General features: G+C 39.8%; 1 protein-coding gene across 6 annotated transcripts in view; it reads right to left on the bottom strand.

The window, feature by feature from the left end:
- The window catches only part of NUP93 (nucleoporin 93), a 123,632-nt gene that overhangs the window by 63,700 nt on the left and 33,347 nt on the right, over window positions 1–26,585 (bottom strand). Inside the window, exon 1 of one of the 6 annotated variants that reach the window (XM_073225663.1) lies at window positions 6,163–12,664. The exons of 4 other annotated variants lie outside the window; for them this stretch is intronic. The gene's annotated coding sequence lies outside the window, so the exon portion shown is untranslated. Of the gene's footprint in view, window positions 1–4,576; window positions 6,101–6,162; window positions 12,665–26,585 lie in introns of those variants that run through there. One more of the 6 variants, XM_073225664.1, reaches the window with a different exon arrangement.

The following is a 26,585-nucleotide window of genomic DNA, read 5'->3' as shown; positions in this document are numbered from 1 at the left end:
TTTTGACAGAACGACCCTCCCAAATACAGGAAAGTCCTGAAACAGCCTTTCAGGGTTGTGTGAGCAACTTTCTCCTGCTGGTCCCAAGAAGCCTGGGGAGAGGGTGTGACTTGCTCAGTGCTGATGCCAAACTACTTCCAGAAAAGCAAGCCTGAGCGGCATCCTAGCAGGGCAGCCCGGATGGGGCGGGGTGTGCCGTGCTCCGGGGGCTGGGCCTCTGCGGGCCCTCCTCTCTCTCCACTCCTGGAAGGAGGGTGGGGAGGAGTGGGAACACTAGAAGCCAAGCACGGAGGGAGGGAGGGCGGGGCAGCCAGCCAACTGCTCTCAGACTGCTGAGGTGGCCCCACAGGAGAAGGCAAGGACAGCTACTCTGGGCATTTTCTCTGCTCCCCCCTCATCCAACTCAGCACACTTGCTTGGGCTGACCTGTGGGGACACAGAACAGGAAGGATTCTAAAGAGAAAACTTTTCAATCTTGCTTGGAAAATGGAGTATCACGGTATGCTAAAGTATGGCTTTAAAAAGCAGCAGAAGAACCCGCTCCTCACCCATTGGCAGGAATAGGCCTAAAAATATTAATCCCATAGCCACTCTAGATGATGGAAAGATAAGGAGGCCACATTAAGGGATGACAAAAATGATTTAATGTCTTCAGGAATCTGATTTCCATCTTAGAGATGGATTAACCCACATCCAGAGAACTTGGGGCACTAACACTGCACTGCAGTATAAAATAGGCACGCATCAATAACGGCCTTTATCATGGTCAACATCCCTGCCAACTGCACCCCAAAACCACTCTAAAAGAATGCATTAAAATAACCCTTATATAAAAAAACAGATTCCCTTGCTTTGTCAGATCTAGTGTCTTTCCTCTGTGGAAAGAGGAAAAAAAGCAAACTTTGGGGGCTATGAGGGCAGACAGCAGAGGGTACATGTCTGAGCCAGTTAGGTGGGGGCTAAGTCGCTTTTTGAGAGATTGGTTTCTACAGCACTCTGGATGAAGCCTCAGAGTTCTCCTTAGCAAGCACAAGGAGCGCTGTGAGTCAAGACAATGTTCGGGAAGCACGCGCCTATTAATTCCCTGCTGGCACCCGGTGTCAGTCATTCACACTGCAGTTGAAAATCCCAGCTCCTCCCGCTATGCAGCACTGCTTATGCTGGCGGCATTGCAGGAGCACTGGTCCTCGTGGCTGTCCCAGAGAAGGGAGCTTTGGTTTTGCTGCAGGTCTTCTCATTCACAAGTTCTTTTTCAAAAATTTGTCTGGAGACCACTAAAACAAACAAGAGACTTCTCTGTTATAACTCCCCATTGTGTCACATGGAGTGTGTCATGGTACCCCCTCTGCTAACAGTACTTGGGAATTCACAGTCTCTCTACAACCTTAATTGAGTTTGGAAACATTGTGACTTTACCCTGTCAGAGCTGAGGGAATACTGCAGGATACACCGCTCGCCATTCTCACCACAGGTACAGGAAACATGAAATGTTGCTTTGCTGGGATGGCAAATGTAAGCAACAGAAGGGGAGAGAGCAAGACCATTTTTTTAAATACAAATTGCCCGAAATTGACAGGGAGCTAAACGCTTTCACCCAGCCCATCATACTAGAGTACAAGGGGCTACCCTGCACTGTGGATCCCCTCAAACCTAGAGCTGAAGGAGCCATCTTCTAGGAGGACACACTAGAATGCCCAGCCCCAGCCCAGCTCAGGGCAGATGCATGTACTGCCCATGCCCATCCCAAGAGATGAGTCCTTCACCTGTCATACCTAGTCAATACAATGGACCCTCAAACTCCACTTGCAGAACATGTTTTATTTTTAAATGTGTACTTATACATATGATAAGTTTATAAATTCATGTCACCTACAACACAGGTCCAAGCATAGCTCAGTCAGTCATTTCTGGCAAGGCTGAAAAAAGAACATCTCTGTGACTTAGGAGAGTAGAGCAATGACAATACTTCACTGAAAGTTCAGTCCATTAGATCCATCAGTCAGCAGCAGCAAGCCCCCAGAGAGAAAGAGATGGCATCAAATACAGACAGAGGCACAGCACAGCTCAGATTAGGAGTCAAGGCCTGGATTTCAGGTGAAATCAACTGTCTTCAGATGTATGACCTTGAGAAAGCTGTTTAACTACAGTAAACCTTGCTTTACTTAATTGTACGATGAGCTGATTGCATGACATAAACTCTAAGACCAGCTCTAGATATTCCAACTCCATGAGAGGTGGGAACAGGTAAGAAATTAGCACTGTCACTACCCACTATGACTATAATTCATTTCCAAATAATCCATACCCTGAACCACAAAAGAAATACAACAAACTTTGTTTTTGAAGGCAGCTGACAAGTATTTTATATATGAAATATTTATATATAAAAACCAAAGCCTGCAAAGAGCTTGAATAAAAGCCAGAGTCAAAGACAAATAACACACTGTTGTCATAGGAATGCTAGTTTCACCTTGCCATAAAAGAAGCATACTGTCCTGTTTTCTGAAAATCTATGTGGAAAGAGTAATTTTCTACATTTAAAAAGAAGAAGAAGGCACCAAGTAAGGAATTTCAGAAGTGTTCCATGAAATATCTTTTTAGAAGTTTATTTTTATCCATTTTTGCCATGCATGGATTTCTTAAAAGAAACAATCAGAAGCTATTTAGATATAAGTGCTAATTAACTCTTTACTTCAGGGAAATCTCAAAATTTCTGTCTTCCTACAAAATAAAAATTAACTGTAAATTGGCAAGACAGTACTCCTAAAGTCTTCAAACTTGATTGAATGAAAATGAGCCTTGCGGTCCACTTCTTATCACAGCGTTCCTAGTGACGCCATTTCACTCCTTGCTCACTGCCATCTTAGGGCCATGGAAGGTTTCCCAGCGGGCTGGCCGACATGTTTGCTTATCTATATTATGGCACTGCCAGAGCATTCAAAGGTTTCATATGAATACATTTTTTCTTTGCAGCAAAAAAACCCAGCTCCTAACTCTATACTACCAGTCAGACTAAAATTTCATGAGAAAACTGAAGAGCTTCTGGGATCATCCCCTACAAGTACCAGAAAGGAGAGCCTATGCCCAGTAGCCAATCTTGAGTAGACCATGGTAAAAGCAAAGAAAATGAAAAGCCACTGGGTCTCTCTTAGCTCCCCAGACAACCTAGTACCAGCCTACATAAAACCAGAGAAAGACAATAAGACCAGAATCCTTAACCAAATTTTACTTGAAAAATTTCGAAGGCTTTGTGACCCCCTTCATGCTATTCAAACATTCATGCAAGCAAAGCTGCAGTTAAGATGGAGCTCTAATTTGCTGCTAAACTCCTTTCTCTCTAAATAAAACTCGTTTATTTCAAAGTGCAAGCCTTATAAAAATCAAGGGAAAAGAATCCCTTTGCAGGCTACCATATAGCTAACCTGTTAATACATTTAATTTTCCTCCCAGGATTAAAATAAAATTATATTGAGATCTAGGCTCCAATACTGCAAGTGTAAGATTTATGCAAGATTTATGCAATCTTTGTAGGGTTCTAAACAGGGCTTAGGACAACTGAGCCCTCCTATTTCAATGAAAAGCCTGATGTGAAAATCTTCCTCTCCCCTAGTTTCAAAAACATCTATTAATTAAAGAAAGCTGCATTCAGTGAACAGGATGAACAACAGCTAGTGCAACAAGACCTGGAAGAACAGCTGGCTTTATAAATGTGATATCAAGTTCAAAGCATTCTCAGATATCCATTTCTGGGAAGATTCAACTCCCGAAACTAAAGCATTTTGAGCAAATTCTTCATGGTACAGTTTACTGTAAAATACTCTTAGTATAAATTCTCCAGGGTGAAGTGCCTTTAAAAAGATAAATATACAAATTAAAGTTAAAATCTACTTGCTCCCTCTTAGTAACAGCATAAAGGAACAAAGGAATAAACCGAGTCAAACCCAATTAATTTTACAAATCAAGATTTCTATGCTTACAATGACAAATAAGACTTTTCCACAAGTAGCTTTGAAGTCATAATTATTAATTAAACAAAGGGCACTGAGAATTATCCCCATTAATGAGAATGAAAGCCTCAATCTACTGACCTTTTAGGACAAAATCCTGTTTTGTTAAAACATTTTTTCTTACACAGTTTAATCAGCTATTATTACAGATCATTAAAATGGAAGTGTTCTCCATCTTAAAAAAAAAAACTAAAATCCAGCAATTTTCTTCAAGAATGGAAAACAAACTGTGAAAGACAGTAGGAAGAAACCAGAACTCTTTTAAATATACCATATTTAGATTTTATTCTCACGAGTGTCATTAACATCTTTAGTGATAAATTCATACCTCTCATTGACTTAAAATAACAATGAATAATTAATTAAAGCATGTGTTAAAATCATTCATAAAACCTACATTTCTAGTACATATATACATCTCTTAGTTGGTTTTTAACACATTCATAAAAATATACATCCCGAACCTCTGTTACACCTTTAATATTTGCAGCATTCCTTTTAAAGTCTATTTTGCCCATTCATCCGAAGACAAATGTTCAACCTCTCACCACTTTATGCGAAATACTTACTGTAGACAAAAGGATTCCATTTTCTTTCTGGGAATATCTCCCACCGTCCTAGAGAACTCTTCTATACAGTGTGCAAATTCATTGAGTTTTACAGTAACAAAGCTCTCATGCCACAGAACCTAACGTAAATGAAATGGCCCTGCAGCTGCCTTCAGAACCCAGCTTACCTCAACCATGATACAGCTAACTGTTAAAAATGGTGGCTGAGACATTTTCCATACATTAAATTAAGGAGCTCTGATGAAGGCGCTGGCATCCACCCACTTCAGACAAAGGAAAATAATTTGCAACTGTATCAAGGCACGGATAATTGAGCCATCTCCCACAAAGGGTCAGTGTTAGAGGTTTCCTCCATCTTTACAAAATGCAAACCACAGCTTACTGTCTCATCTCGGAAATCAATTATTTGCAACGCTGCACTGGGTCAGAGTTTTAAAGTAATCTCAGTTATGGGTAAATCCAGACTTTCAGTGCCGAGACAGGGAATTCTCACAGTTCCTTTCCCTTCCCTGAGCAGCTCTCCTCCATTCCCCACTTGACAGCTCCTCAAGTCTTCCTATTGTTAATAGTACCGAAAGTCCCACACCTCTGAAGGGAGCTAAATCTTTCAACTAGGTGAGCAATTTCCAAGTCTATGCTTAGGAAAGAAGTCCAGACCCTACAGGTCCCATGATACAAATACATTCCTTGGGATAAAAAGCTATACATCATTGTCTTTTGTTGTTTTTAAGAGAAGACAAGCAAGGTGCTTTTTAACTCACAATTGAAAGCATTTTACCTCTGATATTAACCAAAGTATTAAAAGTATTACAGGCAACATCTGTAATCATACTACCCTATAGATAATGCTTATTGACCTTACGAAGTTTTCACTTCACTTACACAATTCACATTCTCTGCACCAAAAATCTGAAATATACTTAAAGGACGCATATCATTCTCTTTTGAGGAGGAATTTAACTATCTTAATTTAAATTCCCTACATTTGATAATACTTAAGAATCCATATCTCTGGTGTTACTATTTGATTCTTTTCATTTAAAGCCTTATGCTAAAGCATTTCCTGTTAGATGATTCCAAATACCTCTAAAATAGCACTTTTTCCCTATAACAAAATTTAAATGACTGAATTCCTTGACAAGGCATCCTACACACACACACACAATCACCTATAACCCCAAAGAAGTATCTAGTTATAGCAAAGAAAAAAAATTGTTTTAATATTTCTCATTAAGAATTCTGCACTTCACATGCATCTTTTTAAAAAAATCCCAAAGTCCACACTACTTACTTAAAGATGAAGTCTGCAAAAATCCTAAATAACTATTTAAATCTTTAAGCAAATACCTCTCTGACCCACGCATTTTTTTAAAGAGAAAAATATTAGAATGACAAGGCACTAATCTGAACAATTCTCAGGAGAATTAAGTACTCTTTCTGTCATTAAGTTAAATGCTTCTGAATTGACATCAAAATTTTAAACAAATCAAGACCTTGTCTTTCAGAGGTACTTCAACAACATGCTGTCACTCTATTTATTAAGGTGCACTTAACTTAATTTCTTTACAAAACACAGGAAATCCTACCTGCAGCTCTCAAATTTAAGGAGTTACAGACCAGTCGAAGCCGCTGGTCACTGCAGATCTTCCATACCTTCTATGTGGGTGGGATGAGCTCTGTTGGAACCAGAGCTCAAGTTTTCCCACTCCAAACTGCCAGAATGGAGAGGTGGGAAGGATCAGGGAGGGAGGGAGGAGAAAGAGGAGAAAGAAAGAAGAAAAAGCGAAAGGGAACACCCTGCAAATGTTGATGACCGAAGCACTAGCACTAAAGAGTCCAATTAAACAATAAGATTGCAGGGTCCCCTTAAAAAGGGTGCATGCAGCCCCTAGGGCACAGCATCATCACACCGGCTGCTCTACAAAAATTCAGAGAAGTCAGCCATCAGTTTGAAAGCCCAAACTGATGGGAGTAACAGTTTATAGGTTACAGAAGGGTATTTTATTGTTAACGGACTGTACCAAGTTAAGATTTAAGAGGGGGAGAGACAACATGTAGGCAAGGAATGCTCTGATACTTTTTTCCCCCAACCCAAGCCACTACAATTACTCTGATGTAAATTTTTGATGACTTCCGACATCTTGCATGGTTAATAATCACTTCAGCTGTCATGTCTGGTTAATGTGGAAAATGCATTTGCTGCATTGTGATGCAGTGCTGTGGCCACAGATTGTAACACCAGTTGTGAAGCTGGTCCCTTAACTGAGCAGCAGGAATTTGCACATGCCATGATGCTAAAATAAATGGTAGTTAAAAGATTTTATACAGCAGCAGACAGATTCTGCCATTTTAGCCTACAGAATGTGTAGATGCAACATACACTAGCATCTCAGATTGCTGTGCCGTCAACAACAGCACTATCCCTCAAAGGGAACAGTAAATTCACCATCTTAAATGTTTGGCCTCTCAGTAGTTAAAAGATTTCAATACTATTTAAATAACTATTCAGATTAATTATAGCTTTGAACAGAATGGAGGGTATTTGCATTTCAGGACTATACAGCCAATGAAACTGTCAGTGACACAGGAAAATGCAGACCTTTTATTAACATATGCTCAGCTCACTCCTTCTTTGTATAACATTTAGGGAAAAATACATGATGGATAAATAATGAATATTCCCATTCTACCGTAATGGTTTTTAAAAGACCTCCTCAGAAAGAGATTTTTACCTCTGTGTTTTGAGGTATAACCTGAAAACTGGAGGGAGACTACATTAAAACACTAACGTGTTTTTCATAGTCACTAAAAGAAATTCAATGCAAACAACTGTGCAATAGGGGAAGCTTGTGAAAAAGCAAAGATGAAACTGCACTAAGAACCAGGCACCAGATGATTAAAACAGGCCAGTCAGGTAGTAGACCATCATTACAGTGCAGATTGCAAAAGAAAAATGAGAACGACCCTTCATCTTCAAAAACAAAAACCACACACCCTACAATTGCAATCTGTTGGGTGCAAAACCAACATCTATCCTGCCCGAAAATGAAGGGCACATGATATATACCAATTTCACAATATATTGTTATATACATATTAACTTGGCTACATAGCATCTAGAATTTGGCTACTTAAGGGTCTTATTAGTATATAATCGTCATTTTGGTATTTAAAGAGGCAGAACCAAGTTGCAGATCTTTATGCTTTAGAAGAAAAACAACTAACAATTAATTTATATTTCTTGTATCAGAACTTTTGCCAATTAAATTGCTCAGAGCTGAAATGTTTCAGATCTGACTAATAAAAAAGATACATGAAAATGGGAAGACAGGAATGCACTGGTGTCTGAACAGTGAATAATGAAAGAACTTACATTACCAAAAAAAATCAACTCATGATTTCCTTTGTTTTATTCACTGTGATAGCACCAAATGCCTAATTTGAAGGTGCATGTGTTAACAAGCCCTGTAAAGCGGAAGAGCATTCCAGTTTTGTTTCTTCCCCTAACTTAAAATTAACTGCACCAACAGTGCTATTTGGTATCATAGCAGATGTCACAGTAGGTGTAGCTAACATTCAACAATTCAAGCTTTTTTTGTTCCAGACCCAATACAAGGTACCACTAGCAGCTCAGAAACTGCTCAAGGAAGGGAGGCAGGGAACAGTGTGTTGGGGGTAGCTTTGAAATTAACCAGGCTCAGCTTATGCTCCAATTACTGAACAAAAGACAATCCTGGGGGACCCTCTCTCTGAACCAAGGCAAGCAAAACTCTTTTGTTTTTGATCAAATAAATACTGCATGGGAGCATAGTGGATATGCAGCCACAGGAGTCTCTTCCTGGGGATGAAGAGGGAAGAAGAAAAAGAAGCCAAAGACCCCAGTGTGCTTGCAGTCAAACCGTTTCACTGATGGTTAAAACCTATCCCTCAGGGAGACATTTGACATTCACTCCAGGACACTGAATAAACTCCGTAAAAATACCCCACCTTGCTGAGTCACTATTAAGATGTTTTTCCTCATCAGTATGGCCAAAAAGTAAGCTAAGAGGACATTTACGCTAGAATAAAATGTAAACCAACTCAGACTCCATCTTCCCCCAAACTATGAGTATCCCAAAGACCTAAAATGAATTGCAGAATATTCTAACTGCAAATGACCTTGGGGCAGAGGGTACTGAGAACTGTTAAGTAACCTGTCTCAGACCCCAGATGGCTAAATATGTACGTGGAGGTTGTAAAAACACTGGAAAGAAGCCACCTTACAAAGGAGGTACTTCTCCATTTGTTTTATCATGAGCTGAATATAAAGTGACCATTCTTAAACATCTCTTTGGGAGTCTATTGTTCAATTTTCTGTTTTGGCTTTATATATCCTTAAGCCAGCAAAAACTAAAATGGAAAAGGGTAGATAAGTGATAGACTAGTAGTCCCAGATTTATTAATTTAAGGGATAAAAATGGGCATACTTATATAAATGCAGAGAGCATATCTGGTCTTTTCCTATCAAAGGGAATGAAAACCACCTTTTCAAAATCCTCTGCACACTACACCATTCTGAACTACGACAGCAGCTATCCTGTACTCAGATACACACACTACATAAAAAATCTAGACACCCAAAAGTATAAAAACAGATGGATCTTACTACCACAATGACCAAAGTGTATTAAGATCTCTGTGCTATTTGAAAGACTTCCAAATTTCAGGTGAAGGCCTGAATTTCCAAATGGTATTTCACATAAAACTCCAACAAAGCATGACATTAGAAGTTCTTTAGAATTCATCGCAGTAAAAATCTTTAACAGAAAAGTTTCAAGTTTGTTAATTCTACTTCCATCTCTCTTTTTATCAGCCAGTCCATTAAAGAACTTCTCACCAAAGCACAGGTATAGGACCAAGAAAGATTGATTTTCCTCCAACTCAAATAGGAACATTTCCTCCAACTTAAGATATCCAGATTCCAAAGACTCTCTGACCTTTCCCCTCATATTGTTAATTGGCTCAAAAAATTTCTCAATAGGAAAAGAGAGGGGAATATAGTTCCAATTTGAAACATATCAAGGAGGAGACATTTCTAAAGGTGTGGCATTATTATTCCTTTTTTTAACCTGCTACCATTAAAAAATGAGATTATAAAATGGAAACAGGAAGCCACTGAAATTCTGTGGTTCAAGTAGAATTATAATAACCACCAACTGAAATTACCATGTGCAAGTGAGCAATTATTAAGTTATAAAGTGCAATGAAAATATACAGGGCTTTACCTATCAGATCTCTGATAAGCTTGTTCTGCCCTCTGCCTGGTGCAGTGGGTTGCCGGGAAGATCAAATAGTATCTCCAGTGGATAAATGCTTTAAAGAGTTAAGAATGAGAGCCATGGGTCACTGCACAATTATTATCCCCTACCCTTAGCCTTCTGAGACATAGCTGGATCTTGGTCCCCTTCCCAGCCCACCACTGCCGACCTCCTTCTGGCTCCTCTCTCCTCTAGGACCTTGTTCCCTTGTCTCATGCCATACGTTTCCCCTCCTATACATTCACTTTACTGCCACAATTCTTACCTCTAGACCAGTGGCTCAAAAAATTTCTGTCAGAGTTATCTTCTCAGCACTGTTTCTTATCGTGTTTCAAAAGTTTCAGGGGCATTTCCAAAGTTTCAGAACATCAAAAACTGAAATGAAATCTCAACTCTCAATCTAGTTAATCTTCCTCATTTCTCAGCCTCAACCAATGGCACCCATCTTTCTCCTTGCTACAAACCTTGAGCTATTCGTGAATATCTTTCTTAAGTGCATCAGGCACTAGGTAAGGCAGATGTTTTATTCCAAATATCTCTCATACATCCAACCTCCATTTTCTCGGTCCTGGCCATCACCACTGTGGCTGGATTTTTACAACTACCGCTGAACCACACACCTCAGCAGGTCTCCTTCCACTGGTCAAGCCAGCTTCCATGTGTTTGCACACCCTCCCTCCTCTTGACATTTACCTGCTCCAAAACTTTCAACAGCATGTATTGCCTACACTCCACTGCTTGGCAGTCACTTTTTCCACATCTGATTCTCCCTCCTGGACAGATTTTCTCTTAGCACGTAACTTCTGTTCTCACCTGCCTGGCTTTGGTCAGCTTATTACTCTCATATCTATCCTCTTTCACTTCCTACAAGCTAAACCCATTAAATCTTTCAAGGCCCATCTGTTCCAGGGGGTCTTCCCCAACTACCCCAGAATTCACACATCATTTCTCTCTTTCTCTCCTCCGAACAACCACAGCATTTAGAATCTCTGTCATCCCATCCGGTTTTGCCTCTCACTTTACATTGTCTTGGACAGTTTGATCCTATTATAGGATTGTTAGTCTTGGCTCTCCAGGTAGAGAACAATGGGCTTCCGGAGGGAAGTATCCCTATTTTTTTATTTTGTGTTTATTCTAATTATTATCAGTGCCTACCACAGTGCTGCCCTTAGTGTGCACTCAACAAAACCACTTCATTGATTTTTATCAATGCTCCCTAGGCCCCACTCATGTGGATGCAGGCAAATATATAAAGGGGAATTAAATATTTCTTTTGCTTGTTGTTTGTTCTTTCAAATCTCTTCAATTCCCTTCCCCAAGATAACTACAGCCTTCAGTAGAGAGACACAATGTCTGTGTCTCTCTGTCAGCATCTGAGGTGGTCCCTGGCCAGTGTGCAGAGGCACCAAACTCTTTGTGACTAAGCGTCATTACCAGCAGTATTCAATTTCCAAAGTTGGCTTCCTTCTCAGTTGCATCCAGGGCCAAGGAGGTTCAGGGAAAATGAGATGGTCCTGGACCAAAGTCAATGGCATGGCACTCATAGCTGAGCTGTCCTGACAAATCAGCTGAGAATGAAAAAGCAATCTGCTAATTTTATTAATGACATTTCACCTTGAGTATTGTTTTAACTGAGAACACTTGACTTTGGAAGACAATAGAAAATCAGAGGATTTCTGCATGTCTTTATTTAGCAGTAAAACAAATTGAGGTTCATTCTCTGTTGCTCATCCACAAACCTGTCTACCCATGGGTCAAGAAACAGCAGGGGTACTATTTGACCCAGGAATTCCACTTCTAGGAATTTACCCTATGAATGCAGCACTCTAGTTTGAAAAAGACAGATGCACCCCTATGTTTATCACAGCACTATTTACAATAGCCAAGAAATGGAAGCAACCTAAGTGTCCGTCAGTAGATGAATGGATAAAGATGATGTGTTACATATATACAATGGAATATTATTCAGCCATAAGAAGAAAACAAATCCTACCATTTGCAACAACATGGATGGAGCTAGAGGGTATTATGCTCAGTGAAATATGCCAAGCGGAGAAAGACAAATACCAAATGATTTCACTCATATGTGGAGTATAAGAACAAAGGAAAAACTGAAGGAACAAAACAGCAGCAGAATCACAGAACCCAAGAATGGACTAACAGTTACCAAAGGGAAAGAGACTGGGGAGAATGGGGGAGGTAGGGAGGGATAAGGGATGGGAAGAAGAAAGGGGGTATTATGATTAGCATGTATAATGTGGGGGGTGGGGGAAAGGGGAGGGCTGTGCAACACAGAGAAGACAAGTAGTGATTCTACAATATCTTGCTATGCTGATGGACAGTGACTATAATGGGGTTTGTGGGGGGGGGACTTGGTGTAGGGGAGAGCCTAGTAAACATAATGTTCTTCACGTAATTGTAGATTAATGATAACAAAAAAAGGGGTGGGGATTACTACCTGATAGGATAAAATTAACTGCAAATCAACAATTAATACATGCTTTACATATCCTTAATTTTTATCTTTTAAAGGGTGTCGGTTGATCAGCTATGGAAGCACATTTTTCTGATAATATTTCTTTCTCTTAGAAAAAAGCAGTTCCTGTGTGGTGGTCTCCAATAGGTTCTTCACAATGGTATAAAGGTCATATCAAAGTGTGGGCAAAGGGTTTGTGTTTATACAGAGGATCAAAGCCAAATTTGGCTACCCAGAAAACTAATTAAGATATGATATGAAGAAGAACTTCCAACATCAACATCTTCTGGAAGAGTCATTCCAGAAGATGATCATCAAAAAACTTCAACAAAGATCCAGGCGCTGCTGCAGTTGTAGCTGCATTCATCCCGCCGGTTCCTGGACTTGCCACTGGAATGAAGAAGGAGATATCTAAGCTCGCCTGTGCATACAGTAAAACAACAAATTTGACTGGTTCTATATGGTCGGAACTCAACCAAGAATTGGGAGAAGTGTGAGTTGGAGTGCTTCAAAATTGTGCTACTACAGACTATCTATTGTTAAAAGAACATATGGGATGTGAACAGTTCCCAGGAATGTGTTGTTTTAATCCGTCTGATTTTTCTCAAACTATTCAAATTCAGTTAGACAATATCCATCATATTATTGACAAGTTTTCACAAATGCCTAGGGTACCTAACTGGTTTTCTTGGTTTCACTGGATATGGCCGGAATTGTAGTTTTGCTTTTGTTATGTATCTGTATTCCTACTCTGTTAATGTGTGTATGCAATTTAATTAGCAGTTTGTTAAAACCTATACATGCTTATGTTACTCTACAAGAAGTTATGTCAAAGAAATAATCAATCTTCCCATGTTATCTTCTGTCTGCTACTTCTACAGCTTTTCTTCTTTCTTCCTAATTACAGCCCTTTAGTAGAATTCGTGCCTCATATTGAAAATTACTGAGTATCATAATTCTTCCAAGTGGTAAAGATACCTCAAGACAAATCCTGGGCATAGAAGCCACAGGGCATAAATCTGCAAAGAAGTAAAAAGCTAACCTTTTCAAAGAATATTGCTTCTCTCTCACTTACCAACTTTACATTTCCCTGTATGGCCCCAGAAGTCGGCTGGTTAGCCAGAGACGGGTAAGATTCCTCAAGGGAGTAACAACCTAAGACAGGCACAGTCGCAGGGGGGCCATCAGGTGAGTAATTGGGGATCAACAGAGGTGAGGCTTAGAACCTCAACCCCCTGTTTTGAGAGAAATCTTCTGCATCCATGGATCTTAGTCTATAGGCACAGACCTGATCATCTACACTTGCCCTCTTACAGCACTAAATTATGCTTTCTATCTTTATCTTGCATCTACCTATCACTTCAGCATTTTATTTAAAAAAATAATAATAAGGGAGAAATGTGGGATTCACATATAAATCAAGTATAAAAATCAAATGAATAATCAAAAAAATAAAGAAAGAGAGAAACAACAGGGGGAAAAAAGTTCTCTGCACTGAGAAGCTGATGAGTTCCCACTGCTCTAGAGCAGAATTCTGCCCCTGGTATGCCTATCTACAAGGAAGATGGAAGCAGGGTTTAGAAGAGGGTGAAAGTGATTTCAGAAGATTTCCACTCTTTCTTACCAGGTTTTCAAGAAGCAGTACCCTGCAAATGCAGATAGGAATTGCAACAGGCTAAAATGGGAGACAGCATCACTCCTCAAATACTCCTCCAAGGGCCGTTCACGGCAGGTTTCAGAAGCTCAGAATGAGGACAGCTCTTTCTATCACTGTGTCAGTGTCTGTCTGTCTGTCTCTTTATCTCTCTCTCTCTCTCTCTCTCTCTCTCTCTCTCTCTCTCACACACACACACACACACACACACACACACAGCATCTATCAAGCCTTAGTATTTAGAAAGAGGGAATAAGTCTTTTTGGGAAAAACTCATAGACTATGAAGAGTTTCTACCTCAATAAAAAATAAATGAAATTGTAAAGTATATGAAGACTCTTCAGAGTCTTTACCATATCAGGGGCAATTTGCTTCCCTTGTGGCACAGAAAAACTCAGATTCTGGCCAAGGTTCCACAGTGACCTGGTCCAGGTCCTGGTTCAGGATCTCAGTTTCTTGCTTAGAGGTCTTTGCACAGCACTATGGGACACTGTACTAAGAAAACTGGACCACCGGTGTGTGCTCAAGCCCCAGATTTCATGGAATTTTAACTTATGACATGGGGCAGATGATGGACAATTCTAGCTTGCTAACTCTTGTTACCAATGCACTTTACACAACAGATGTATTTCTTACCAGGTTGATTGTAAATAGAATTCTTTTAAACAAATTCTATTTTGAATGCAGTAGAGAAGCTGTTATTTGCAGGAATACTAAAGCTAAATATCACCCCTAGATTTCTTTTATAAACGCAGATATCCAGAGTTTGGATTTGCTTACTAAAGCAGGGTCTATCCTATTATTCCATTTTAGAGAAGACACTAAAACCTTAATTTTCATGTCATTTTTCTGCAGCACTTATTTACTATTTCTCCTATTAGCTGGAAAACACTGATGAAAAAACTGATTAAAAAAATTTTTTTTCTTCCATACAAAGGATTACTAAAATCAGCCAATCCTCAATAATTTAAACAAGGGGCAAACTGTACTCATTCTTTATCTGGTCAGATATGAAAAAAAATTGTAGACAGAATTCTATTTTCTCATTAATCCCTATTATAAAGTTGAATACGGCATTCCTCAAAGCAATAAATAAAACTTAGTGTCAAGATATAATAAAATTATATTCAAGGATACAAACCTTAAGAAAAAAAACTACAACAGAAAGCAACCAGAGTCAAAATTATATAAGAAACAACAACAAAATGAACTTGAAATAGAAAACATGGTGACACCATGTAGGATGCTGGTCCTACAAGGAGGGGAGGCAGAGGTGAGAGGATGCCCGGCCCTTCATCTCATGCCACTTCAGGTCAGCACAGACAAACAGGGCAAGTGAGGTGGGTGGCTTCGTCTAGACCCCAGGAGCTTATGCAGCCCTGTACAGCCATGGGTCAGGCTTTCATGTGTGTACTACACCCTTTGTCATCTCCATAACAGGGGAACACAAAGATCTGCATTCTAAAATAGTTCTTGGAAATTAGGCTGATTTTGAAATCTGTTTTTCCTACACCATTCTTCTCTCCACCAGCCTTTCAGCAGTGACAAAGGTGGGAATCATTTTTAAAACAATGGTCCAGTTTTATTAACATGCTTCTTACCACTGAGGCCTCCAGCAAACCACTGAGGTGACTACGATTTCCAGTTCTACTACCACCCTGCTACCTCACATCCATAAGCTGATCCTGGGGCAGCTTATGAGAGGAGTAGCTGACTCCTCTCAGACTTAAAAAATCTAATAAAGATGGGGACAATATTATATCCACTTAGGGAGCTTGATAAACCACCATACATGGGGAAGTACTCAGCATATATTTACCAGTTAACCTGTAAGTTGTTGTGGGTTATTCAGAAGCTCTGGAAATGTCTACACAAGTACAGATTGTCTTCAGCTTTCTCCTACAGTGGTGCTTTTCGGCAAATTTACATTTAGAATTTAATATAAAATGTTTGTGTGAAGCCACCTATATATTATTCTAATTTAATCTAATTAAATTATATTTACGCCTTACAGGTAAATGCCCCATAAGGCTACATACATTTAATTTCTAAAAGCAAGAGGTAATTAAGCCCAGTGGAAAGCATATTGGAGCCAAGACAACTGGGTTCTTGACAACCCTACACAAGTCATTCACTCATGTCTCAGTTTCTCCATCTGTAAAATGGGAAAATGCCACCAGACCTGTATGAAATAAAAACATTATGTACACCCTTCAATGGTCTGTACAATAGGACTTTTCTTCAAAGCAAGAAGCCACTTTGAATGATTTCTAAGACACAGGCTGCACATTTCAATACATTTTTCAAATATGCAGACTAATTTAGACATTTCCAAGGAAATACTTATTCTGCCTCTCTGCTTTCTCTCATGGCATCTGTTGTTACTAGCAGCTAAAGAAAAGTAAAATGTAATGTCATTAACAGTAGACCCAGATCCAGTGCTCACTTAATGGGAGACGGGGCAAGAGAGAGAGAGGCAAATAAAAAGGTAAATAAAATGAAGATGAGAGGAGCTGAGAAGGACAGAGAAAATCAGGTGAATGGATAAAAACAACAAGTCCATCTTTCATCTCTCCTGGCTCTGACTGCTGGCAGACGGTGTATTTAATCTGCTGAGAGACGAGATTTAGGCCTGCCTTTGGCATAGTCCATCCATGAATTATTAACATTTGCAGAAGCAATAGTACATCCGCTCAGAGCTATCAGAGAGGATAATGATGATGAACCAAGATGGGATGATGAATCCCCGCCCTTCCTGTTCCTCTGTCTCCCTCTCATCTTCATTCCCTTCTGGGCTCTGACTGCTTTTTTGAGCTACAGCCTGAGTATCAGAGTCAATACCTCCATGGTGAAAAAATAAACAATGACCAATCATAAGTCATAGGTTTTTAATAGATATGTTTTAACATACATTTTATTGACCACTGTGACCTTGATGAAGCAAAGATTAAAAAACCAGGATGGTTACAAATTCTTTGTAACTCAAACCCTTAAACACACTGCTCTGCAGGCTGAAAGTTCAGGGTTGGTCTACAGGTAGACTGAGTTTAAAAGTTGGCAGAGATGGTTAGAAAAGCAGGATTACCTACAGTGGACTTCTGTAATCACCCTGGTGGACCTCAAATGGGAGGGCTTGTTAAAACCCAAGATTCTGGGCTCTGTCTCCAGAGATTTGGATTCAGTAGGTCTGTGGTTGGGCCTGAGAATGTGCATTTCTAACAAGTTCCCAGGTGATGCAGATGATGCTGATCTGGGCACCGCACTGGAGAATCATGGCCAGAGAGCTCCTTTTGGGTTGCCAAAGGCATTCAGGGCATTAGAAAATGAAACACCTAGATGCTTAAAGGGCTCTGCAGTGTGTCTGCCACTCCAAAATCAGCCCATTCCAGTACTCTCCCCCTCCCCTACAAAAGAGAGTTATGGTGAAGAACATATGAAGTGGGGGGCTAGATTAATTTATAACTTCATTCCTAAAACACGAGAAAGAAGGAAATCAAACATCCCCCTTTCCTTGGTCAATTTCTTCCTCCTCATTCCCTCTACTTACGCTTTTATGTATAATCAGTCCTCAAAAAAATAAGTTATGTAACAGCCTCACCCAAAACTCCAGTTAGCTTTATACTACAACAGAAAACTCCTACACACCCAATTTCAAGCTGAGTTAAGCACCAAAAAACGATAACAGAATATTAGCAGAATGTAGACAAGGGCCCAAAATAAGGAAATGCATTTCAGAGTACCCATTAAAAGAGCTAAACATGAAGCAGGTCGGCCAGATGGATAAACTAAATTCCACTTTTTTGGGTTTGCAAATGAAGAAAACACATGAAATAAGAAGAGGTATACCTCCAGCAGCCAGCAAGGTCAGCCTCCCACAGAACCATTCTTCCTGGGACCCAGTTCAACCTCACACAGAGGCTGTGCTCACTCTCAAAGCAAGACAGCTGTGGTGGGTGAACGGTGCCTGCCAGGCTGCAGGACCCGTTCTCTCAGCCATGATTTCGCAGCTCATACTTAACTGGAATAAAGGAAGTACACTCCCATTAGCAATGACTGCTCCAGATGCCAGTCAGTCTACAAGGCTAGAGGGAGAAGGGCAGAAAAAGTCCGATGCAAAGGGCAGAAGGAAAGACAGAATGAAAGGAAAAAAAGAGAAAGACAGAAGATAAAAAGATGGAAGGGAGGACGGCTGGAAGGAAGGAAACAGGAAAGGATGGAGGATGAGCTAGAAAGGAAAAAACTGGCACAAACAAAAACAAAACCCTGTCCAGCAATCTGCTCTAAACGCTGACAGTTAAGTCCACTCAACTTTCAAATATGACATTTGTTCCAGTCTGCCACTTAGCGTTTGCTTGGTACCGGTGACCTATGCAAAGAGCATAAGCCAGGCTGCTAGGCCCTAGGTGACAAACCTCATGAAACCCTGAGCCCCTTCACATAAAGGGCATCTGTGAACTATGTCAGCAGAAGCAGCAAGCATCGGTAGCCCCTTTGGTTCCAAAGCATCTCAGATGGAAAAAGTGAGATCTGTCACCAGTCAGTTTATAGTATTACTCTTCTAAGTAGCTTTTCACCCCTACAGATGATATAGTTAACCAGCAAATCTTTCTCATGGAAAGGAATGAACAGAAATGTCACTTCAAAGAAAACACCTAAGAGAAGGTCTGAGTGTACAGATAGGACCAAAACATCACGACACCTGCCCAGTGACAAAGAACTAGGTTAGTGTATTGCAAAAAAAAAGTTATGTGGAATGTACCGAACCAGTCCACCCCTTGATGCCTTCTTCAGCAAGACATGAAAATAGGGATACAGGGCAAGGTATTAAGAAGTTTCTGGGTGCAAGGTCCACCTTTGGCAGTACCTAATCTACCGTGGTCTCAATTTTTTCCCTTTCTAAATAAGGATTATGCCAGCAACCACCTCAAACACTGCAGTGAGCAACAAGACGGTGATGGACAAAGTCCACTGCGAGGTATTATACAAATGGAAGGATAATTATGGTGTGCCCCTCAAAGTTCACATACAATTCTTGGCCTGTTTCTTCCCCCTCAATATTCCAAACTAGAACAAAGTCATGAAACTTCTCCATAACAATTTTTCCAAATGGTTTCGCAGGGGATAATGAAATGACATAATGGTTGCTCATGAAATCTGCTTGTCTTGGCTCCCTTTTCACACGTTCGGAAGCTTTCCGTTACAGAATAAAAGAAAAGACTACATCGTTTTATAGGAATTAACCAATTCCAAACTATGATGGCTATTTTTATAGTCTTTCTCCAACTTATGCTTAATGGACTAATTCCTCACCTCTCTGGTAAAATAAATAAATTTTCACAGTCATTTCAAACAGACATTCTATAGTTTCAAGCACCTGGTCCTAACAATTCAACACTCCCAAAATGGTGGCTGCTCTGACAACTTTGAGGGGCAATGTATCAGTCAGGAAAGTTCATTATGAGACACTGTCCAAGTTTTCTGATTAAGCATGTCTTAATTTTGTAATTAAGCGTAAAGTGAATTTTTGTTCCTAAAGCCATTCAGTTCTCATTCACACTCTCAAAATCCCAAATTAAATGTTTCCTTGTCATCTAACTCCCTTAAGCCTTCACTCAAGAGGTAAGGGCTCACCCTCTATTCTATTCATGGTATGTCTAGGTTGTGAAGGAAAGGGTACAAGTCTTTAGCAGACAAGCGTTACTTCTCCAACAACACTCTGAGCCCAGCACCCTCTGTAAGCAGTACATCATACCGGTTCTCCAAGTAGATTCTAATTTCAACTTCCTGCTAGATGAGTAGCACCAAGCCATCCTGTGCCCTTATACGGGAGTGCTTAATGGTGACCCACTACGCCCCGTTAGGTCCCTGCTTGGTCTTCCCCTCAAGAGTCTGTGGTGACTCTGCACTTACTTATGAGAGTCAGTTAGTCCAAAGGATACACCCATTTGCATGATCTAAGGTGTTAATGTTCTGCTGAATGTCAACCCCTCACTTTTATGCTGTCTCCTACAACTGAATAATTCTGCTGCAGAGAAATTCTTTTCTGTATTCTGGAGCACACACAAAGTTAGGGCTTTGTCTGTGTCTATAAAAACCAAACACACATAATACCCTTAGACAGCCAAATCATATTATAAGATGCAAGATTTCAACATTCCGGCACACTGCCAGAGCTTAATGGCCAGTCAGACGCTAAGTAAGGAAATGGGTCTGCATTAAACCTACAAATAAGTCAACAATCAATAGTCCAGGATTACAGTAAAAAAATTGATGTGCCCTTTAAATTGCTTCTAGCATCATCCTTCTAACTCAAGCTCGGCTTTAGAAGCAAAACAAAACAAAGATGATCAAGCAAGAAGCTGAACACAACCTATTTTCACAAACACAAGAAAGACCTTGGCATTTTGAAACTAAAAGCTGCTCCAGGATTGTAGAGACCCTTTGCAGTATACCTGTAGGGCAGCGAACCTGAGAAATAATAGGCTGAGCTTTAGACAGCAAATTAAACTGACAGCTCAGCAAGCAGAACACGATGGCAAAAAAGCAAGCACTTCCAGATGAACAGATCGAGCGGGTTTGGCCTTCCCGCAGAACTCATCTCCCCTTTGAAAACCCGCAGGGGTTTGTGTCAAGAGTGAGAAGCTTCTCCCTCAATCAACAGGATTTTATGACTAAGCTTATGTAAAAAAAAGAGCAATGCCTACCCATCTGCTTACTGTGGGCTTCCTACTGTGGATTTTGTTCTACCTAAATGAGCGATCAATTACATTTCTACTTCATACTTCCACTACCTTTCTTTTTCAAATATATCTTGAAAAGTCAGTCCTTTACTAAAACAGTCAGTCTACAAATGAAATTTAAAACCTAGGGAGCTAAGGGCAAAGTACTGAACTCAAAGCAACAGAAGGGAGTTCAGGCCTCACATACTTAGCTTCTGTAGGCCTTATGTTCCTCAGTGGTAAAAAGAAGGGTTAACAGTAATACCCACCCTAGGCAGTTATGGGATTGAATGAGGAACCCCAGAAAGCACTCAGGACAGTGTCTGGACACAATAAATGTTCAGGAAACCTTTTCTTTCCCGCCCTGATTTGAGAGCTGGGGTTGAACAGAAGACATCAATTCAAACTGGTATTTGCTTCCCTGTTTCAGGCAGCAGCAGGGCACACTTAATGAAACTAAAGAAAGGATGGGAGGAAGGGATGGAAGGAGGGAGAGAAGAGTAAGGGAGGAAAGAAGGAAACAAAGTTATTTAAACTGGCACTATTCAAAGTACAGCTGAAGGGGTACTAGTTGGAAAATACTTTGTTCCCAGTCTGCAGCAGCTAAGTACAAAAACAGAGAATAAGCATTCAGAAACATTTATAGCAATCTAACAGTAATTTTATTTAATTTTAAAAACTAGGGTTTGCTTTGTGCATGTATTTTGTATTTCTTTTTTTTTCTAGTAATTTATACTTTTATAAAAGTATCTCTTAGTCTGAGACAAATTATGAAAAAAGACTTGTCACAGAAGCACCGATTCAGTAAGCACCTTTTGCGTGAACAACACCTACCACAATAGTCCTGCAATGTGAAGACATCTGGGCAAATTGGTGACCTTGTAACAAACCAAGTGCTACTGTAAATGTCTGTCAACCATCAAGGATCCACCAGGCCCTGCTCATCTAGAGACTGGTGCTGCTGAGACAGACTGGTACGCAGTCTGGATACAAGAGACCCTAATAAGACAAGAGAGTGCTACCAGATAAATATCACACCAGTATATTGTGGCACCTTGAGCAAATCAAGCATATATAACCTTCCATGGCTGTTTCTACCTGTCCCTAAGACAGTGATAACATTTTAAAACAGATTTATTTTGAAAGAAAAGGGAGGAGTAGAGGAAACTCTCCCATATCCTTTTGATCATGGCATTCAATGAAATAAATCAAATCAGGTACTAATAATAAAAACAACCAGTAAATCTATATTCCCACTTACATTCTCCTGCCCTTTGTTTTATAAATTAAATGAATAGCCCAGGCCTTGGTGTAAATGTTTTATAAAAAAAAGTTCTTGCTGTACAATTTGCTGGAAGCTGTGTCCGCCCAGCCCTGATCAGCAGATCCTGCTGCAGTGCCTCAAGTACTGGAGCTTTCTGAGAAGCAAGGGCAGGATTCAGCTGATGGCATTCTGGCCTCACAGCCACTCCATGGTGAGAAGAGAGGACTTACCCTTCCATCCTCCAGGATAATGAAAGTGGCATGTGCACTGTTGCTGATCGTTACTATTGCAGACCAGGACTGTCAGAATCAAGGGCCTTAGTTGGCCTCAGCTCAGCTACCAGTGACCTGAGCTAGGGGACACACTCAACCCCTCCATATCTGATGTGCAAAGATGGAGGCCAAGCATTTGTGAAATAGGAAAATGCTTAAAACGCAAGCAACATACTCCGGGTTCTGAAAGCTCTACAGCAGAAAATCCTAAGGACAGGTCTTGTCAGAGAAGGATATTGCCTTTCCCACCTCCCAGCTTCTTCTCCTGGTCCCACCAAACTAACCAACCAAAAGAAGCAAAACCAAGAGTCTCCCTTGTCTGAGCCCCTCTCTGAGTTCCTTCCCAGAATATGTAATTTTAGTGGCGACAACAGGAACTCAGGCCCCAAAGTTTTGTGACTATACTTTGCAATCACCACCAACGTAAGGAGCCACATCGGGTTGCAGGCCTGGAAAGCTTTGAATTGAACATTCTAAAACAGAAATAAGAGAACACAGGGCGGTATGGCAAGAAGATCAAAGTGGTGCACAGGGTCAAGGGCCGCCATCTGAGAATGACAGACTGATCTACAGTAATGCATTCAATATGTGACTAGGGCTTAACCCCGATTTACATCACACCCACTCCAGTATCAAATACTTCAGCAGATAAAAAGACTTGCCCATTTCTGGTTCCTGATATCAAACAATTTAAAGATATCAGGGTGAAGATGACGATATATGTTCCCATCTCCAGAGTGCCGGGACAGCAACAGCATCGGCAGGTTAAGAGGCAGCTCATGAAGGAGGGAAGGGATGACTCAACTCCAGTTCAAAGGCGCGAGGGCCTGGCCAATATCTGAAGTGCTCTATTAAATCATTAGATAAATATTTCAACCGTGGGCTTCTTCCCAAATACTCTTAGGAAACCATTCCAACTTCTGTCTTCTTGAAGTTGGTAACTGATATTCCCTGGCTCACTACAGGATACAAGACACCTCTGAGAAGACAAAAAAGCCTGTCATTTCCTGCTTGCTCGGAATTCATTCAGCACCCATTTACTTGCTCATGAAAGCCCTGCATTCAGGAGTACGTGCAAATGGATAAGTAAAAAGGCTGCAATCTTACAGCCTTGGCTCATGTAAAAGCAGTTCTTCACATTTCCACAGCCAATGCCTTGAATACCCATTTTTATTCCAAAAGCTACCAGTTTTAATTCCATTCACAAGACACTTTAACGTAACTGCATTACTTTGCCACTAGACCACAATGCCTACCTTTTCCTTTATCAGAAACAAGCAGAAAAATTGAACCATTTCAGTACTTAGCACAGCAATCAGCATTAGACTTCCTAATAATAGACACAAAACAAGGTGGCATATTCGTTAACCTGCCTCTGTGAAGACACCATTTTTTCTTCTTCAAATGTTTACTGGTTTTTATCAGCTCTGAGATTTATACTGGGTTAGGGTTTAATGACAAGGAACAGCAAATATGCTTATTAAGTGAGGGTAATGGGGACACAAGTGCTCACACAAGAGTCAAACAAAGCCTGGCACAACTACTGTCATGAACAAGAATATGGGGCACAGTGAGATGTCTTTTCCACGTGCAGATCAGCCACTACAACTGAATCTTGGCCTGAAATGTACCTGGTGCTTGTTTCAGGAAAGGGTTTCTCTCTAACAGGCTTTGGATCCAGGGAGAACTGGATTCATTTGCTAGTGAATCCAAGAGCATTACTATAGTTGCCCTAAGTCTGGGATAAATAGCTGTCATCAGCTGGGAAAAGAGCGATATTCAAATATCCATAAAAATCTCCTTAAAAACTGAAAAGAAAGGTTACCACGAACTTTCCATTGACTCTCTTAGGAGCAAGAGGAGTATAACAAAGGTCAATAAGCACAAACGCTAAACTGAAAGCCTGTACACTGTTAGATTCCATGAAATAGTCTCTTATGTTTATATATTATGTGAAAACATTTAAAAAGCAAAATCTTATTTCTTCATAGTCTATCAACTCAAAATTTATCATCATCCAATTTAGCTAGATCACTATGTGCAGAAAAGTCTGCTCAAGCATATTAAGAGTAAAAACAATATGGAAGAGAGGTATGTTCTGTGTACTTAAACCATTTCTCAGAATTATACAAAATATCAGTATGCTAATAGATGGAACTCTTATGAATGAACCTCATCTCTTCTTCAAATTTACTAAAGTAGCTTTGGTGAGACATCTCATTGATATACATGCTTAATAGTTTTGATTTCAAGAAACAGATGAAAATGACAACTACATTTCTTTAAAAATAATCCCAGAATTAAGATACTGTTCACCCACTCAGACTGCACTTCCCCTAAACTGATTCAAGACAAGGAAAGCTTACTGTATTTTCCCTCAGTATTAGTATTTTGCCAGTAATATTCCTGAAGAGCTGCTATTACCATACTAATCATCCTAAGCAAGTCTGACCCTCTTTCCAACAAACTGCCACGGGATTTCTGGAACCAATTCCTCACTAACAACTTGCCAGTAATACAAACACGCAATTAGCAAACAACACAACTACTTTTCCTCTTAAGCTATTAAATACAGCTGCAGTTAAGCAGCAATATCTTAATTCTGAAGATAAAAAATTAAAAGATAAACCATGAAAATAACAACTTGGTGATAAAGGGGTTATGCCACAGTGACTCATTTGTATACTTACCAAGACCATTTTAGTTTCTTTTGGTTATCTAAAAGATAAGTCAGGAGTAGTTTGAGCATACTCTGCATTTCCAAGGCCAAAGACAAAAAAAGGAAGGAAGTAATGAATGTTTATTATAAATGTGGTAAGCAAAACAAGTTTTTAAACAGTCGGTTATTATTATACCATTAGTCTGATATGTGATAGATCATTTTCCCTGACTCTAATTTTTTAATATTTATCTTTATCCTCTATGTATGACTTCTAGTTCTCTTTAATCATACAGGACAGATTTCCATCTGAAAACTTATGCAGATTTTGAAAACCTTCATATAGGTTTTTTTTTTCTTTTTTTGGTAGAAGGGGCTTAATTTTCACTTATCTAAAATTTGAATTGGCTACTAAGTCAATTCCAGCAACATAATCTAAACTTCTGTTTCCTTTGTGGGGGAACATTCAGAAAGGTTTTTTTCCCCAAAGGAGTAAAGCCAACATAGTATATTTAGAAGTCATGGGGAAGAGAGTTCTGAGACGACCATAAAAGAGGTGGCACCTAAGGAAAGCCATTGAGTGCCAGACTGAAATTAGGGCTTGGACATTTCAGAGGTAAAGGAAGGCAATAAGCAAAGGCCTAATGTATAAAAGAAAAAAGAAAGGGTTAGACACCCTGGTTGACTTTAGTAGACACATACATACAAATACATATACACACACATATACGTATATTTACACACAAACATATACACACATAAACATATATACAAGTTCCTCCTACCTCAGGAAGGTATCATAATTTAATCCTATCTATACATAACCTACAAATTAGGTATTTAATACTTTAAAAAAAAGCATATTGTTTCTCAATGAAAAATGTCTCCACAGAAATCTCTCAAACCCCTTACAGTGTGTTAATCAGCATGGAAAGAGTGACCAGTACTGAGCTCGGGACTCAGACACGGGACGTCAGCCTCACTTTCCACAGGCCTGAAAGAGAACGCTGAGGATGAGAACAGACATTTGGTTGGGGTTTGCAGTCGCTGGAATGACCAGCAACAGATGCCTTATCCCAATACAGCCGAGCCTTGAACAACACAGATCAGAAATGCACAGGTCCACTTATACGCATATTTTTTTTTCAATACAAATTATATATACACATCATCCATGGTACTGTTAAGATCACATTAAAGATGCACAATGGGCCCTCAATACTTTTTTTCCAAAGACAGAAGCAAGCGGGTCTCTGTGAACCTGTACTTGCAAGCACCATGAAGTCACACAGAACATGTCCTCTTAATAGTTACTGCCCTTCACCTCTTACACAAACGTGTAGGCCTTCTTTATTACCATTTCTAAAAAATAAAATCAGTAAACATTTTTAGAAATTCTACTAGCCCAGCTATACATATATTGCAGTGGGTTTTCAAAATGTTACTTTGCTCACCAGGGCAATCTTTTAAAAATGCCTTCTGAATTCATGCCACTATTACTCATTATGACAAACAACAAAAAACCTGTATTCATTTCAAGCTCCATTAGAAACAAATACAGTGTTTGCCAAACAGGAAGGGACTGTACATATATCTACATATGTATCTATACATGGGAAATGCCTTTTCAAGCGTGTAACTAATACAAATAATGGATAGAATAAAGTC

This window comes from Manis javanica, chromosome 17, assembly GCF_040802235.1.
Source record: "Manis javanica isolate MJ-LG chromosome 17, MJ_LKY, whole genome shotgun sequence".
Classification (NCBI taxonomy): domain Eukaryota; kingdom Metazoa; phylum Chordata; class Mammalia; order Pholidota; family Manidae; genus Manis; species Manis javanica.
Note: the sequence above shows the minus strand (reverse complement) of the source record. Positions and strands in the feature narration are given on the sequence as shown.